The sequence below is a fragment of the Physella acuta genome, unplaced genomic scaffold (assembly GCF_028476545.2).
Source record: "Physella acuta isolate Inbredline_101_S28 unplaced genomic scaffold, ASM2847654v3 ptg000546l, whole genome shotgun sequence".
In the NCBI taxonomy this organism is placed as follows: Eukaryota; Metazoa; Mollusca; class Gastropoda; family Physidae; genus Physella; species Physella acuta.
Genome location: NW_026732065.1, coordinates 120,001 through 140,199, shown reverse-complemented (window position 1 = coordinate 140,199; position 20,199 = coordinate 120,001).

Below are 20,199 nucleotides of genomic sequence, written 5' to 3'. Positions count from 1 at the left end.
AAAATTTTCAAAAATATCCTTTCGTTCGGTCACAAAATTTTTCTTAATATATTTTAAACTGAGCATCGTGTAGGCCTAGGATTATTTAAACTGAGCATCGTGTAGGAGTTTATATTTATAGGATGATATTTACAAAAAATTAAAAATTAAAAATTGTTGTGGATAACATAAGGAGATTGCGCTTAAATTGTCACTAGACGTTTTATTAACTTGTTTTTTTCTGCAACGTTTATTCCAAATGTGACTGAACAAGTAAAGGTTGCATTTATTACTTTATTGGTAGGCATTTTATAGATGTTGGAAGTACCGTTTTTTTAGATTACCAACTGACTGGAAGCGTAAATAGTGTGTGTTGATTACTACATCTAAATTAAGTTGTAGACTATATGCTTATATCAAAATAAATAAAAAACTTTATTTCTTCATATATAAAACATCGTTCACCCTTCAATCCTCAGATTATTTCATTTTTGAGATTAAAACACAAAAAATCTCAAATTAAAATGTGAAATGTGTTGAGAAAAAAGAACAAGACAACACATAAACCTTCTATTTAATTTCACATATGGTTGCTGTACCACGAAGACGCACAACATGTCCATGTAAAAGGACCAACCGTAGCGAACGTGAAGGTATTTTTTTCAAAGTGTCAAGATACTCCGGCACTGGTTTTGTCTTAAAGGACATGCTTGGTCCGTCTGCTACAATTCTATTATCTATTTTTCCCGAAAAAAAAACCCCTGCCTCTGGGTCTGCTGCTGTCGTTCTCACCCTTGTGACTATGATATCTGGTATAATGTAATTCAAACTCAAATCACGTTTGATTGCACCTTTCTTATTTTTCTTGGTTCTTGGATGTAATAGCATCCACCGACCTGATATAAAGAAGCACACTCGGCCCGCAGGTTCAATATTCAAACACTTGATTCATTCTTAAATAATCAGAGTTGAACAATAACTTCACACTTTGAACTGAACTGTATATCTTAACTTTTATGATGGCGTTATATTATATAAAATTGCTGTTGGTCTCTGCACAAAAAGCTTTTAAGTATTCTTTGCTGCATTTACAGTTTTTCATGCAAGTTGATTTTGGATTTAGCGGACCCAATGGGCCGTGTATAATACAGGTTTCCACTATTTCATGTAGAAGTGGGTTTGAAGCTTTATCTGTGATTTCTGCACAAACTATTTTATTCTTTCATTTTCCAAGGCTTGGTCTTCCGGTACCAAAAACATCAGTATTTGCGCGTGTGGTAGACCCCGTTTCTAAAATTTGATAACGTAAAGCATTGCTCTAACACGTCCAAAGCTATGGAGTTTAGTTAAATCATTCAGGAGCAATTTCAGTTTCATTCCGAAAACTCTAGCTACCAAATCAGGCCTATCACATGGCTGCTGGCCTGCTAGTAAATTTTTCTTTCTTTATCTCCATCTGAGATATTTTGTCTGAGATCATTTGTCCTGCCACTATATATATATATATATATATATATATATATATATATATATATATATATATATATATATATATATATATATATATATATATATATATATATATATTGTTAGACAACAAGCTATATTTTTATTTGTTTCTTTGAATTTTAAAACGTAATGTAATTCACTATTTTTATCATAATTTCCCTTTTATTCCTATTGTATTACTACTCCAATTTTGCTAAGTGTAGTAAATTTCTATTCTCTATAAAGTTTATGTTAAAGGCTACTATCTACATTATCTTAGACAACTCTATTGATACAGCCTTTTTACATTGCATATTATATTGCATTATGTTGCTGGTTTTGAAACTGATGTTGTTGGTTATTGGACAACGAAAAACATTGTAATATTATTTGGACCTTGTGACGATACGCTTGTATCTGGTGTGTTATGCAATCAATGTTAGCCTTTATTTACTGTTTTGTAAATCTAGTGTCATTTATTTGTTAAAATATTTGTTAAATTTGTTAAAAAAATATATAAATATGTTCAAACAAATTTGAATAGAAAGAAATTAATATTCTGTCAAGTATATTACGCTGTCTGTAACCAGTTTTTAACCTATAAGAAGGGATATTGGTAGTTTAACGCCCACAATGGTTGATAATGCTATAAAAAGTGAAGCCCTCTCGCAGAAACCCTAACATTACTGAATACTAATAATTCAGCAACATATTAATAATTGAAATTTTAAAAAGTATTGATTAACTAAATGTTGACTTTATTACTGAGTACTAGTAACTTCAGTTAAATATTGATAATTGAAATAAAAAGAAAATGTTAAACCAAGCTGTTTTATTTATTAAATTATCACAGATAAATATGTAACAAGTAAATAGTCACACATTTTAAAAATATGTACAAAGCAAAAATTGGACAGATTTTACAAATTGTGAGATTGTGCAATTCTTAAAATATTAACTCCTTGTCCATTAACGAATTGTGCAACAGTATATAATTATAAGCTTTGTGTGGAATGGGAGGGTAATGTTTTTGTTTATTTTTAAATAATTGTGAAGAATCTTTAAATAAAATCATATCAAATAAAAAACTATATATCACGTAAGAATATATATAATTTCTAAACCCCAAATTTATCCAAACTTAAAGAAGAGTTGATGATATTAATTATTTAACTGCTAGTAAGAATTGAAAAAATAATAAATTATACTTAATTTTTAAAAAAATCAAGGTAAAATCTTATTTTAAGGTTTACAATTAATATATACTATTTCTACTGTTATAAAAAATAATGATGTAATCCAAAGTGGGCTGTATGAATTTCAGCCCGTATTTATTTATTATTTTGCATGTTGTAACTTTGACTTTTGCAATAATATAACGATATTGATGAAAAATATTCAAGTTTTCGAAAAAGCAATACAATTTGAGAATTAAATAAAAATTATATTTGTCAGATACAACATTTTCATTCGCTATTTGATATGAATTAACCAGACATCATAATGACATACATTACATTATTCATTTGTCCAATATCCAAATTAATTAGCTTTATTTATATATATATATATATATATATATATATATATATATATATATATATATATATATGCGGGTTGGATATATTAATACACAAATAAGAGGTATATTTTGAAAAAAGACCTTCAAGTCTACTAAATAGAGTATTATAGAGTGTTCATCAGGCATGGAATTAGGTTAAATATAGTGATAAACAACAATATAGTTTTACATATGACTGAAGGTTTACTTGAAAAATAATTTATATTAGATATTTAAGAAAAATCAGCAAAACCATAATTAGATAAAATTTATTATTAGTATAGCAATGTGAAAACATTAAAACGAAAACAGTAAATATAATTTAAATACGTTAATTTTTTCTGACAATTTAAAAAATAATAATAACAATTATCCCACATTTTTAAAATTATTTTAATCTTGAGCTCAAAACTTTTACAATAAACTTCTGATGTTTTATTGGAGAAATCATTTGCAAAAAAAAAAAACTATATTTATGGTATGTTTTATCTTCTTATATTGAACAATTGAAATTTTTTAACAATTGAATAGGAGATACATATTGACTTAAATGTTCCGTTAGTATAAAAAGTGTGTTTGGTTGTTCTAAAAGAACATTGATCCTAGGAACGCCATGATGACCACGAAGAAACAGCTAATCAAAGCTGAAGTTCCGGAATCTGAAAAAAGAATTTTAAAAATGTTTACAGTTGTAATACATACAAGGCATCCTCTAATTAGTACATTCTGTTGTAAAAAAAAGAAAAGTAGAATAACTTATTTGATGTTAGACATTAAGGTTTTCTTGGATAGTGGTGCATATTTGAAAAATAAAGAACAGTAAATGCTTATTTCAGAATAAATTAAAATAAAGTAATTATAAAACTAGTGCAAGTATAGTTTGTTTTGCTTAATACAGACATATATGTGAACGCAAAATATTTATACCATAATTAATGATAATTAATCTTAAACTGGTTTTAATCAGCCGTAAAAAGTTATTTTTACTTTTGATGTGATCATACAAACTCATAAGTACTGTTATTGTAGACTGATTATTTTCGTCTCTTAAACCTAATATACCTAATATATTAGAGGAGGAAATTTAATAAGTTAACATAATTAAGACAACGCTTGATCAACTTACAGACACAAGATTCGCCTTTCAACTTGTAAGAAGAATCGCACTCGCAGACTCTAGGTGCCACTGTAGTGCATTTTCCTGTGTACCCTGCGCCCGTGCATTCACCATCTCCAGTGCACCGTTTGCCTGGCTCTAAATGAATTCGCATATATATATATATATATATATATATATATATATATATATATACACACATATATATATATATATATATATATATATATATATATATATATATACATACACACATATATATATATATACATACACACATATATATATATATATATATATATATATATATATATATATATATATATATATATATATATATATATATAATGTAACGAGCTCCAATCTATCAGCCAGATAGTTGGCGAACACTCCTGGATTCGTTTAACTGATTATACACAGATGGCTACAAGCCTAAATAAAAGAAAGCTAACACAATAGTTCACTAGGACTCGTACTTGATGTCTAGGGGAAACACTAGAGAAACTACTGATGCCACCAATACATTTAATCTGCATATAACTTTTAATGAGTGTACAAAGTCGTGGCAGAACACTAGATTTAAACAGGATAAAATAGATTTACAGAATGAACAAAACCCAACTTACAATTCGTGGAAAAAAATAATATGATACACTATCACAGCTTTTAACACTTCAGAAAAATCACCACAGTATACACATCACTGCTATAAGCATAAAGAATTAGTTAATCACAAGTAATATAAGAATATGCTACTTAAACAACTTAGTACTACACAGCGACACACAGGGCTTATTCTCTCTCAAAGATGTCTGGTCAAAGAACTGCCTCGAGAGATCTGTGCGCGGTCTATTTATAGACTTAGGCAACATGGAAGGTCACCTTCAAATCATAAGGCTATTGGTTGGGGTATCACCTGGTCCGCATAGACCAATCATCTCATGATGGAAAAATACTGAGTCTAAGACTTTCTTAAGACAGTGGAAAAAACCAGTGATTATACCACAGACCATATATGGTAAGGTAACAAATGTAAAAATAAACATTACCTAAGTAGGTCACATCCCCTCCCTTTTGAAGAGGCAGATAGGTTCCACAAAAAAACATACATAAGGAACTAATCTGGCATAAAAAAAAATTCTACAAATGTAGTGAACCAAAATCTTAATACCAGGTGAAAACATCCCTAGAAATAAAAGGGAATTAACTCAAACTTTTACAATTCATGAAAGGGGAATAACCCTTTCAAAAAAAATAATACTACATCAAAGTCCCTCAGAAAGGGGTATTACAATATTTCCATGTGGGTACTATAAGTGGTAAACCCGACAGGGTAATTCCTTTTTTTCAATGACTAGCTACAATATCAACTGAGTCATATTAGACATTTTATCATAAAAGATTATGTATAATGAAAAACCACCTTAAAATAAGGTTCACCTGAAAATAAACAAAATATTCCACAGGATTGTAATTTAGAAAAAATTCAAAACTCAGAACTCACCCAAACAAACTTGTAAATGGTCTTTCTAACCACAACACATGTCACATGATCAATGTGGGTATTAAAATTTTACATCCTTGACAAACAGTCAGCCACAACATTATCAGTTCCCTTAATATGGGAAATTTCCAGATTAAAGTTTTGGAAATATAAACACCATCTTAATATTCTGTGATTCTTTTGTCCGAACTTGGAGGTAAATTTAAGAGGATCATGGTCAGAAAATACTATGACCGGGTTAATTGAGGATGTAACATAGACCTCAAAATGTTGCAAGGACAAAACCAAAGCTAAAGCCTCCATTTCAATAGTGGAGTAATTTTTTTGGTTCTCATTTAACTTTCTGGAAAAAAAAGGGATTGGATGGTCAATCCCCAGGTTGTCTTCCTGAAATAAGACTGAGCCAATGGCTGAGTTGCTAGCATCAATGGCCAGTTTAAAAGACTTGCTGAAATCTGGTGCAGCCATAACAGGGGCATTAGATAAAAATGACCTAATGTTTAGAAAAGCTTCATGACATTTATTTGACCATTCAAAGTCAACACCCTTTTTCAATAAAGCAGTAAGGGGTTCAGCAACAGCTGAAAATTTTTTACAAAACCGCCTGTAGTAACCTGCCATCCCAAGGAACTTTTTGATTTCTTTACAATTTTTGGGAGGAGGCAACTTCACAATAGCATCTACTTTAGCTTCAATGGGCCTAACTTGGTTAATTCCCACTTGATAACCCAAATAGGTAATTGAACATATTCCAAAAATCACTTTTATGCAGGTTTACAGTAAAATTAACTTCAGACAATTTTCTGAATAGGTCAGTCAACTGAACAATATGTTCTTCAAAAGTATCAGAAAATAAAACTTTATCATCTATGTAGGCCTCACATTGGTCAATGTCAGCAATGACAGAGTTAATGACACGCTGGAAAGTTTGACCAGCATTTCGCATACCAAAAGGCATACGTTTATATCTATAAAAATCATTAGGGGTTACAAAAGCAGATATTTCTTTTGCACGGTCAGATAAGAGGATTTGCCAGTACCCTGACAATAAATCATTTTTGGAAATTATCTTAGCTTGACCAACTTTATCAATAACGTCCTCTATTCGAGGAAAGGGGTAAGAATCAGCTTTGGTGAGCGCATTGACCTTCCTAAAGTCAGTCACAAACCTGAAAGATCCACCGTCTTTCGGGACTAAATAGCAGGGGGAACTCCAATTGCTGAAACTGGGTTTAATGATATCATTCTTGATCATGTAATCAATTTCATCTTTTATCAAAACAGCTTTTTCTGGGTTAACTCCATAGGGGTGTTGTTTGACAGCCTTTGCATCACCTACATCAACATCATGAGGTGGTACCTTTGCTTCTTTGGGGACATCCCCAAAAATAGAGAGAAATGTCTCAAATAACTGAGACAATTTATGGCTTTCCTCAGTGGACAAATGCATAAGGTGGTCATTTAAATGATCTAAAAAGGAAGAATTTACCAATTTTGGGGTTTCAGTTTGTCATGTATCACATCATCAGAAACATTTATACATACAGGTAAAGTAATTTTAGCTGTGGAATGAAGATTGGTACAATTATCATAATACTTTTTCAGTGAATTGACATGATACACCTGCTGTTTTTTTCTCCGGTCCGGAGTATTGATCACATAGTTCAAATCATTCAACCTTGAATGAACTGTGAAGGGTCCACAGTATCTTAAGGATAACGCATTGTTCAGGTTAGGCACGAGCACAAGGACCTTCTCGCCTGGATTGAATGTTCGTTTTCGCGAACTCTTATCATACAGTTCTTTCATCCTCACTTGGGCCTTTCTTAAGTTCTTGTGAGCCAATTCGCACACCGCTTTCAATCGAACGTGAAAATCGTCAAAGTCCTCCACTGGATGGTTACTGGTACCTGTCCAACGCTCGTGGATCAGCTTCAGGGGGCCACGGACAGAATGTCCGAACACAAGCTGAAAAGGAGAGTTACCTAGAGATTCCTTAACACAGTCTCTAGCGAAAATAGTCCATGGAACATTTTCATCCTATTGGGTGTTACTTTTAACGAACGTTCTCAGCATGGTTTTTAGGGTCTGGTGGAACCTCTCAAGTACACCTTGAGACTGAGGGTGGTAGGCTGAGCTGGTGAGGTGTGTAACGCCTAGCTTGGCTAACGCTTCCTGGAAATGGTGGCTGGTAAAGTTGCTGCCTTGGTCGGTTTGCACAATTCTAGGTAATCCGAAGGTAGTGAAGAACCGGGTCATGGCTCTGACTACAGTCTTTGCCTTAATGTTCCGTAAGGGGAACGCCTCGAGAAAACGGGTACTTGAACACATAAAGGTAAGGAGGTATTCGTTGCCCGCCTTGGTTTTCGGCAAGGGACCGACACAGTCCATGATGATTTTGGAGAAGGGTTCTTCTAACACAGGAATTGGATTCAAAGGGGCCCTAGGAATTTTCTGGTTGGGCTTCCCGGCCAGCTAATAGTTTGTGCAACTTTTGCAGTAACGCGCCACATCAATTCTCATTTTTGGCCGAAAGAACAGTTCTTTGATCTTCGTCATTGTTTTCGTGACTCCTGGGTGCGCTGACATCGGATGGTCGTGTGCCAGTTTAAGTATTTCATGCCGATAAGGTGGAGGGACCCACAGCTGGTTTTTACCCAACCATGGTTCGGCAGGTGAGGCATTCACTGGTACATAGCGACGAAAGAAGAGGTCGTTCTCGGAGAAATACTCCCCGTTGTCAGCTGAGAGTGACTTTTCGACCATCGCTTTGAGTTCCGCGTCGACTTGTTGAGCTTTAATGATGTCTTCCTGAGATATCTTCAGAGGTAAGCCCAGGCTTGGGTTCTCTGGAAGCATAGACTCCATTTTGGGAGTTGAATTTCCTGACGATGATGGTAGGTGTGGTTCAGGCGCTGTGTCAGCCAATTGTTTGGTCTGGCTTCTTGTCACCACACATGCAGGATACAGTTCATTATCATCATCTGGAATTGTTGACAAAGGGTTTTGAACCGTATAGGGGTATACTTGGCTTCCCGCAAGGTCATTCCCTAAAAGCAGGTGTACTCCTGGGACAGGAATACTATCTATCACTCCTAAAATGACTTCACCTTCGACGAGATGATGTTTCAGGGAAAACTTGTGTAGAGGGACCACAGTGGATTCTGCCCCCACTCCCTGGATAATGGAAACTTTCCCGGTGTTCGTCTCCGGTGTAATGTCCATTGAGCTCTTCAAAAGAAGTGACTGTGAAGCCCCTGTGTCTCTTAGGACGGTGATATTCCGCTGAGACAACGGATCACCTGGTTTGCTAATGACAGCTTCTGCAAGGAACGATGAAAAGTCAACCTTTCTCGATCCCTCGAGATCGGTAGACTCGGAAGAAACTGGATGGTGACGTGAACAGTCAAAATGTGACTGAACGTAATGGGTGGAGACTTGATTTCCTTCCTGTGGACACTGAGGGTTAGTGTCATTCCGAAGACTAGAGTTCAGATTTGAACTGGCTGCTTGATGGATGAGAGCATTGTGCGCTGAGGTACGCACAACCTCTCTGTTGACTTGATGACGCTTATAGCAGTCCTTTAGAAAGTTACCAGGTCTCTTGCAGTATTGGCATACTGCTCGACGACTGAGAGTGGATCTGGGCTTCTCTCTGGACTGTAACGACTTCAAGGATTGGCCAACAGGGGGACTGTTGCCAAAAAGGGGAAGTACAGGGTTGAGGCGGTTACCTGACACTTGTGGTCTCTTATAAACCAACGTATACGTGTCAGCCGACTCAGCAGCCTTCTTGATGTCGATTATCCTACTATCCAGGATATGTAGACGGATGTCTTCAGGTAGGGAATTTAGGAATTCCTCCCTCAGAACAAGTGATTTGAGTTTTTCAAACTCTGAAACTTCTTCTGAGTTTAGCCACCTCGAGAAAACTTTCTCTTTCTCGAAGAGAAATTCCACATAGGATTGAGTGGGTAGCTTTCGGAGTTTTCGGAATTTCATCCGATAAGCCTCTGGAGTTAATTCGTAGGCTTTCAAAATTGCAGTCTTGACCAGCCCATAGTTAGTTTGAACATCTTGAGAGAGTGCCTGATATGTGTTTGCAGCTTTTCCTGTAAGAACCGTACTTAATAAAGCAGTAATAGAAGTTTCGGGCCATTCACATGCTTTCGCTAAACTCTCAAATGAGTTAAAGAAGACAACCAAATCTATTTCATTAAACTTAGGAACCAGTTTCCCAAATTTGGCAATCACCTGCCCCACCGACAACTTTTTAGGTTCCTCTAGAGAAGTGACATCATCACTAACCTTACCGAATTCTAGTTCCAACCTCCTCTTATCTAAAGCAATTTTAGCTTCCAACTCCTTTTCCTTTAATAATAACTCCCTCTCTTCTAGAGGTTTCTCCTCACGGAGTATCACACCAGCCAACAAACTCTCTTCGAACACACCTTCAATGATAAAATGAACTATAATTTTATCTCTTAGCACTTCTGATTTCTGAGTGACAGAGTAATCTAACTTCAATTCCTTTACAACACTAATTAAATCTTTCCTACTTAACTTCTCTACCTCCTCAATTGTGGGTTTCAACAAAAAAGATTCCATTCCAACTAGTTTCAAAATCAAAACAAAACTCTAGTATAACAGCACACGATTGCTATGAACTTGACCTAAATCTAGGACACGACACGTCTGGCTCCTTGACCTAGATAATGTCACTAGACTTGAGCGGTATGTTTTAACACAACTCCACTGGGTTAAGAAACAACTAACTAGAGCTAAACCTAGTGTTTAAATGTTTAAACCAACAACTCGTACCACAAATTAAATCCCGGACGAGCCCCCACTTTTGTAACGAGCTCAATCTATCAGCCAGATAGTTGGCGAACGCTCCCGGATTCGTTTAACTGATTATACACAGATGGCTACAAGCCTAAATAAAAGAAAGCTAACACAATAGTTCACTAGGACTCGTACTTGATGTCTAGGGGAAACACTAGAGAAACTACTGATGCCAACAATACATTTAATCTGCATATAACTTTTAATGAGTGTACAAAGTCGTGGCAGAACACTAGATTTAAACAGGATAAAATAGATTTACAGAATGAACAAAACCCAACTTACAATTCGTGGAAAAAAATAATATGATACACTATCACAGCTTTTAACACTTCAGAAAAATCACCACAGTATACACATCACTGCTATAAGCATAAAGAATTAGTTAATCACAAGTAATATAAGAATATGCTACTTAAACAACTTAGTACTACACAGCGACACACAGGGCTTATTCTCTCTCAAAGACGTCTGGTCAAAGAACTGCCTCGAGAGATCTGTGCGCGGTCTATTTATAGACTTAGGCAACATGGAAGGTCACCTTCAAATCATAAGGCTATTGGTTGGGGTATCACCTGGTCCGCATAGACCAATCATCTCATGATGGAAAAATACTGAGTCTAAGACTTTCTTAAGACAGTGGAAAAAACCAGTGATTATACCACAGACCATATATGGTAAGGTAACAAATGTAAAAATAAACATTACCAGACCTAAGTAGATCACAATATATATATATATATATATATATATATATATATATATATATATATATATATATATATATATATATATATATATTGCATACTCAAAGAGAGAAATGAGAATTGAAATGATTTAAGTCACACAACGTACCTACGACCGATAGAGTTAGAGCGTCACTGGTGCTTGAGACACCATTGTATGTGTAAGTGCAGGTGTAGATGCCATCATCTATAGCAGCTTTTGCTCCAGTTATTTTGATAGTATCGTTTGTGCTATAACTGGTATTGTCATCTCTGTAATGTGAAGGAAAGTGTGTGAAACTGATGGACATGTAAACTCATGTTAATTAGGCCTATAACGTTTTAAACGTAAAGAAACTATTAAACTAAAATGAAAAAACACGTATACGCTTCAAAAATGTTTCCCATAATAATAAACTAATAAACCATACAAAATATGGTGATAAATTATTCTGTTTTACATTACAATTTATATTCAATAATTTAAATGTAGACTAATCTCTTTCTCTCCTATATATATATATATATATATATATATATATATATATATATATATATATATATATATATATATATATCTATATATATAAAGCAAAGTGGTCGGGTGCCCGATAGGGCACTTCCCGGCGCCGCAGGCGCGTCAAATTTGGCACGATGGTGCCTTGGGGCGATAGAACACGAGGGCTGGTGACGGTTGGCCGAAAAGTCTACGGAGATGTGGTCAAAACTGACCTCGACTGACCGGCGCCTTATATGGGCTATATTAAGAAAAAAAAATTCCTCCGACGACCCCCCTTGAAATTTTGTGAGGTGGTAGGAGAACCCCTTGGGGTGTCACAAAAAACTCGGCATATCTGGGAAAACTTCGTAAAGGGGTCAAAACTGACCAGTAGTATTTCCCTATATAATCTTTGTATTTTATGGGGAAAACAGAGGGTCATTTCAAAACGGATTTTAGGGCACTTACCTTCTTTCCATCTGGCTAAGTTTTGGCATGCTTATAGGTAAATGGCTTGGCCGTAGGGCAGACATGTCCGTTTCACTCAAAGCCCTCGACGAGGGCTAAAAAGTGACCGCGAGTGAAATTCTCTTTATATGAGCTCTATTACGGAAAAAAATTTCCTCCGACGACCCCCCTTGATATTTTGTGAGGTGGTAGGAGAACGCCTGGGGGTGTCACAAAAAACTCGGCATATCTGGGAAAACTTCGTAAAGGGGTCAAAACTGACCAGTCGTATTTCCCTATATAATCTCTGTATTTTATGGGGAAAACAGAGGGTCATTTCAAAACGGATTTTAGGGCACTTACCTTCTTTCCATCTGGCTAAGTTTTGGCATGCTTATAGGTAAATGGCTTGGCCGTAGGGCAGACATGTCCGTTTCACTCAAAGCCCTCGACGAGGGCTAAAAAGTGACCGCGAGTGAAATTCTCTTTATATGAGCTCTATTACGGAAAAAAATTTCCTCCGACGACCCCCCTTGATATTTTGTGAGGTGGTAGGAGAACGCCTGGGGGTGTCACAAAAAACTCGGCATATCTGGGAAAACTTCGTAAAGGGGTCAAAACTGACCAGTCGTATTTCCCTATATAATCTTTGTATTTTATGGGGAAAACAGAGGGTCATTTCAAAACGGATTTTAGGGCACTTACCTTCTTTCCATCTGGCTAAGTTTTGGCATGCTTATAGGTAAATGGCTTGACCTTTAGGGAAATCTGTCGGTTACACTCAAAGCCCTCGACGAGGGCTAAAAAGTGACCGCGAGTGAAATTCTCTTTATATGAGCTCTATTACGAAAAAAAAAATTCCTCCGACGACCCCCCTTGATATTTTGTGAGGTGGTAGGAGAACGCCTTGGGGTGTCACAAAAAACTCGCCATGTCCGGGAAAAATCGTTAAATGGGTCAAAACTGACCAGTCGTATTTCCCTATATAATCTTTGTATTTTATGGGGAAAACAGAGGGTCATTTCAAAACGGATTTTATGGCACTTATCCTCTTTACATCTGGCTCAGTTTTGGCATGCTTATAGGTAAATGGCTTGACCTTTAGGGAAAACTGTCGGTTACACTCAAAGCACTCGACGAGGGCTAAAAAGTGACCGCGAGTGAAATTCTCTTTATATGAGCTCTATTACGAAAAAAAAATTCCTCCGACGACCCCCCTTGATATTTTGTGAGGTGGTAGAAGAACACCTTGGGGTGTCACAAAAAACTCGCCATGTCCGGGAAAAATCGGGAAATGGGTCAAAACTGACCAGTCGTATTTCCCTATATAATCTTTGTATTTTATGGGGAAAACAGAGGGTCATTTCAAAACGGATTTTATGGCACTTACGCTCTTTACATCTCGCTCAGTTTTGGCATGCTTATAGGCAAATGGCTTGACCTTTAGGGAAATCTGTCGGTTACACTCAAAGCCCTCGACGAGGGCTAAAAAGTGACCGCGAGTGAAATTCTCTTTATATGAGCTCTATTACGAAAAAAAAATTCCTCCGACGACCCCCCTTGATATTTTGTGAGGTGGTAGGAGAACGCCTTGGGGTGTCACAAAAAACTCGCCATGTCCGGGAAAAATCGGGAAATGGGTCAAAACTGACCAGTCGTATTTCCCTATATAATCTTTGTATTTTATGGGGAAAACAGAGGGTCATTTCAAAACGGATTTTATGGCACTTACCCTCTTTACATCTGGCTCAGTTTTGGCATGCTTATAGGTAAATGGCTTGACCTTTAGGGAAAACTGTCGGTTACACTCAAAGCACTCGACGAGGGCTAAAAAGTGACCGCGAGTGAAATTCTCTTTATATGAGCTCTATTACGAAAAAAAAATTCCTCCGACGACCCCTCTTGAAATTTTGTGAGGTGGTAGGAGAACACCTTGGGGTGTCATAAAAAACTCGGCATATCTGGGAAAACTTCGTAAAGGGGTCAGAACTGACCAGTTGTATTTCCCTATATAATCTTTGTATTTTATGGGAAAAACAGAGGGTCATTTCAACGCAGACTTTAGGATACTTAAGCTCAGTATATCTGGCTAATTTTTTGCATGCTCCTAGGTCAATGGCTTGACCTTTAGGGAAAACTGTCGGTTACACTCAAAGCCCTCGACGAGGGCTAAAAAGTGACCGCGAGTGAAATTCTCTTTATATGAGCTCTATTACGAAAAAATTTTTCCTCCGACGACCCCCCTTGATATTTTGTGAGGTGGTAGAAGAACACCTAGGGGTGTCACAAAAAACTCGGCATATCTGGGAAAACTTTGTAAAGCGGTCAAAACTGACCAGTTGTATTTCCCTATATAATCTTTGTATTTTATGGGAAAAACAGAGGGTCATTTCAACGCAGACTTTAGGGTACTTAAGCTCAGTATATCTGGCTAATTTTTTGCATACACTACTATAGATGACTAGGCCGTATGGAAAAACTGTTGGTCAGACTCAAAGCCCTCGACGAGGGCTAAAAGATGATCTTGAGTGAAATTCTCCTTATATGAGATATATCTATATATATAAAGCAAAGTGGTCGGGTGCCCGATAGGGCACTTCCCGGCGCCGCAGGCGCGTCAAATTTGGCACGATGGTGCCTTGGGGCGATAGAACACGAGGGCTGGTGACGGTTGGCCGAAAAGTCTACGGAGATGTGGTCAAAACTGACCTCGACTGACCGGCGCCTTATATGGGCTATATTAAGAAAAAAAAATTCCTCCGACGACCCCCCTTGAAATTTTGTGAGGTGGTAGGAGAACCCCTTGGGGTGTCACAAAAAACTCGGCATATCTGGGAAAACTTCGTAAAGGGGTCAAAACTGACCAGTAGTATTTCCCTATATAATCTTTGTATTTTATGGGGAAAACAGAGGGTCATTTCAAAACGGATTTTAGGGCACTTACCTTCTTTCCATCTGGCTAAGTTTTGGCATGCTTATAGGTAAATGGCTTGGCCGTAGGGCAGACATGTCCGTTTCACTCAAAGCCCTCGACGAGGGCTAAAAAGTGACCGCGAGTGAAATTCTCTTTATATGAGCTCTATTACGGAAAAAAATTTCCTCCGACGACCCCCCTTGATATTTTGTGAGGTGGTAGGAGAACGCCTGGGGGTGTCACAAAAAACTCGGCATATCTGGGAAAACTTCGTAAAGGGGTCAAAACTGACCAGTCGTATTTCCCTATATAATCTCTGTATTTTATGGGGAAAACAGAGGGTCATTTCAAAACGGATTTTAGGGCACTTACCTTCTTTCCATCTGGCTAAGTTTTGGCATGCTTATAGGTAAATGGCTTGGCCGTAGGGCAGACATGTCCGTTTCACTCAAAGCCCTCGACGAGGGCTAAAAAGTGACCGCGAGTGAAATTCTCTTTATATGAGCTCTATTACGGAAAAAAATTTCCTCCGACGACCCCCCTTGATATTTTGTGAGGTGGTAGGAGAACGCCTGGGGGTGTCACAAAAAACTCGGCATATCTGGGAAAACTTCGTAAAGGGGTCAAAACTGACCAGTCGTATTTCCCTATATAATCTTTGTATTTTATGGGGAAAACAGAGGGTCATTTCAAAACGGATTTTAGGGCACTTACCTTCTTTCCATCTGGCTAAGTTTTGGCATGCTTATAGGTAAATGGCTTGGCCGTAAGGCAGACATGTTCGTTTCACTCAAAGCCCTCGACGAGGGCTAAAAAGTGACCGCGAGTGAAATTCTCTTTATATGAGCTCTATTACGGAAAAAAATTTCCTCCGACGACCCCCCTTGATATTTTGTGAGGTGGTAGGAGAACGCCTGGGGGTGTCACAAAAAACTCGGCATATCTGGGAAAACTTCGTAAAGGGGTCAAAACTGACCAGTCGTATTTGCCTATATAATCTTTGTATTTTATGGGGAAAACAGAGGGTCATTTCAAAACGGATTTTAGGGCACTTACCTTCTTTCCATCTGGCTAAGTTTTGGCATGCTTATAGGTAAATGGCTTGGCCGTAGGGCAGACATGTCCGTTTCACTCAAAGCCCTCGACGAGGGCTAAAAAGTGACCGCGAGTGAAATTCTCTTTATATGAGCTCTATTACGGAAAAAAATTTCCTCCGACGACCCCCCTTGATATTTTGTGAGGTGGTAGGAGAACGCCTGGGGGTGTCACAAAAAACTCGGCATATCTGGGAAAACTTCGTAAAGGGGTCAAAACTGACCAGTCGTATTTCCCTATATAATCTTTGTATTTTATGGGGAAAACAGAGGGTCATTTCAAAACGGATTTTAGGGCACTTACCTTCTTTCCATCTGGCTAAGTTTTGGCATGCTTATAGGTAAATGGCTTGACCTTTAGGGAAATCTGTCGGTTACACTCAAAGCCCTCGACGAGGGCTAAAAAGTGACCGCGAGTGAAATTCTCTTTATATGAGCTCTATTACGAAAAAAAAAATTCCTCCGACGACCCCCCTTGATATTTTGTGAGGTGGTAGGAGAACGCCTTGGGGTGTCACAAAAAACTCGCCATGTCCGGGAAAAATCGTTAAATGGGTCAAAACTGACCAGTCGTATTTCCCTATATAATCTTTGTATTTTATGGGGAAAACAGAGGGTCATTTCAAAACGGATTTTATGGCACTTATCCTCTTTACATCTGGCTCAGTTTTGGCATGCTTATAGGTAAATGGCTTGACCTTTAGGGAAAACTGTCGGTTACACTCAAAGCACTCGACGAGGGCTAAAAAGTGACCGCGAGTGAAATTCTCTTTATATGAGCTCTATTACGAAAAAAAAATTCCTCCGACGACCCCCCTTGATATTTTGTGAGGTGGTAGAAGAACACCTTGGGGTGTCACAAAAAACTCGCCATGTCCGGGAAAAATCGGGAAATGGGTCAAAACTGACCAGTCGTATTTCCCTATATAATCTTTGTATTTTATGGGGAAAACAGAGGGTCATTTCAAAACGGATTTTATGGCACTTACGCTCTTTACATCTCGCTCAGTTTTGGCATGCTTATAGGCAAATGGCTTGACCTTTAGGGAAATCTGTCGGTTACACTCAAAGCCCTCGACGAGGGCTAAAAAGTGACCGCGAGTGAAATTCTCTTTATATGAGCTCTATTACGAAAAAAAAATTCCTCCGACGACCCCCCTTGATATTTTGTGAGGTGGTAGGAGAACGCCTTGGGGTGTCACAAAAAACTCGCCATGTCCGGGAAAAATCGGGAAATGGGTCAAAACTGACCAGTCGTATTTCCCTATATAATCTTTGTATTTTATGGGGAAAACAGAGGGTCATTTCAAAACGGATTTTATGGCACTTACCCTCTTTACATCTGGCTCAGTTTTGGCATGCTTATAGGTAAATGGCTTGACCTTTAGGGAAAACTGTCGGTTACACTCAAAGCACTCGACGAGGGCTAAAAAGTGACCGCGAGTGAAATTCTCTTTATATGAGCTCTATTACGAAAAAAAAATTCCTCCGACGACCCCTCTTGAAATTTTGTGAGGTGGTAGGAGAACACCTTGGGGTGTCATAAAAAACTCGGCATATCTGGGAAAACTTCGTAAAGGGGTCAGAACTGACCAGTTGTATTTCCCTATATAATCTTTGTATTTTATGGGAAAAACAGAGGGTCATTTCAACGCAGACTTTAGGATACTTAAGCTCAGTATATCTGGCTAATTTTTTGCATGCTCCTAGGTCAATGGCTTGACCTTTAGGGAAAACTGTCGGTTACACTCAAAGCCCTCGACGAGGGCTAAAAAGTGACCGCGAGTGAAATTCTCTTTATATGAGCTCTATTACGAAAAATTTTTTCCTCCGACGACCCCCCTTGATATTTTGTGAGGTGGTAGAAGAACACCTAGGGGTGTCACAAAAAACTCGGCATATCTGGGAAAACTTTGTAAAGCGGTCAAAACTGACCAGTTGTATTTCCCTATATAATCTTTGTATTTTATGGGAAAAACAGAGGGTCATTTCAACGCAGACTTTAGGGTACTTAAGCTCAGTATATCTGGCTAATTTTTTGCATACACTACTATAGATGACTAGGCCGTATGGAAAAACTGTTGGTCAGACTCAAAGCCCTCGACGAGGGCTAAAAGATGATCTTGAGTGAAATTCTCCTTATATGAGATATATATATATATAAATAAATTGACGAACGATCCCCTTAATATTATGTGACGTCGTAGACCGACCCTGGAGGCTAACAAAAAAACTTTATTCCCGTCGGAAACAGCCATTATAGTTGTTAAATATGTTCATATACCGTAATTTCTTATATAAGCATAGCAACTGTTTGTAAAAAAAAAACAAAGACATACGTCATACGTTCAGTTTTCAAGGGAGGTAACGTTTTTTAAATTATTATTTTTCAAATAATTGTATACTATTTTAAACAGAAACAGAAAATGACGAAGTATAGCATTTGTTTTAGTACAAAATTAAGTTGTTAATTTAGTTACGTATCCCAATTAAATAAATAAATAAATTTCAAAAGGCAATGTAATAAAAACTGTGAGATGTACTGTTCATGGAAGCTGTGTAGTTCTAATTCCATTTTACTTATACATTGCGTACTTTCCGATATTTCTCTGCGAACGGTATTTAAATGACAAACTAAAACATTTTTTTTCTAAAGTTAGCATTACTGTTTAAATTAAAGCACTCAACACCAAATCCATCGCTAAATAATTAAGTATTCAAATTCTCAAATGTTATTTAAAAACCTAAGCGAAGCTAGGCAGTATGCCTAGTATATATATAAATAAATTGACGAACGATCCCCTTAATATTATGTGACGTCGTAGACCGACCCTGGAGGCTAACAAAAAAACTTTATTCCCGTCGGAAACAGCCATTATAGTTGTTAAATATGTTCATATACCGTAATTTCTTATATAAGCATAGCAACTGTTTGTAAAAAAAAACCAAAGACATACGTCATACGTTCAGTTTTCAAGGGAGGTAACGTTTTTTAAATTATTATTTTTCAAATAATTGTATACTATTTTAAACAGAAACAGAAAATGACGAAGTATAGCATTTGTTTTAGTACAAAATTAAGTTGTTAATTTAGTTACGTATCCCAATTAAATAAATAAATAAATTTCAAAAGGCAATGTAATAAAAACTGTGAGATGTACTGTTCATGGAAGCTGTGTAGTTCTAATTCCATTTTACTTATACATTGCGTACTTTCCGATATTTCTCTGCGAACGGTATTTAAATGACAAACTAAAACATTTTTTTTCTAAAGTTAGCATTACTGTTTAAATTAAAGCACTCAACACCAAATCCATCGCTAAATAATTAAGTATTCAAATTCTCAAATGTTATTTAAAAACCTAAGCGAAGCTAGGCAGTATGCCTAGTATATATATATATATTTCTCTCCTTTATATATATATATATATATATATATATATATATATATACACAAAAAACTAAGTGGTATATATTGGCCTATATCATATGTATCTCACTTAAAGCATCTTTCTTATTAAAATTTCAACCAAATCCCACTTCTGTCTGCGTGCAAACCTCCATTTTCCTCAATTTATTTGCATTCACAAGGTCTATTCTATAAACCACTGTGTTAAGAAGTTTCTTCTTACTTTTTCCACACGTACGTCACTCCTGTGTTATCACTTGAACCAGTGTCACACTTCAGATTGTAGTCACCGCCTGCACCAAACATTTGTCCAGTAGGTTCACGGGTGATTGTCGGTTTTATAACTGAAACAAATAAAATTTAAATTAAATTGTTAAATAATATTTAAAATAAAGTATTGTTGTATGTTAATGAACAAAATTCAAATTCAGACAGCGTTGAATATTGATTTAACATCGACATATTTGTTAAGATCAGATAAGTTTATTGATAAATTTGTTTCAATATCAAAGCTGTTTAATAATTTATGGATAAACATACGTACATGGTGAAGAGAAATATGTTTAAAACGTGCTTTTTTAAATACATTATTTTAAAAATTATACTTGCAAATAATA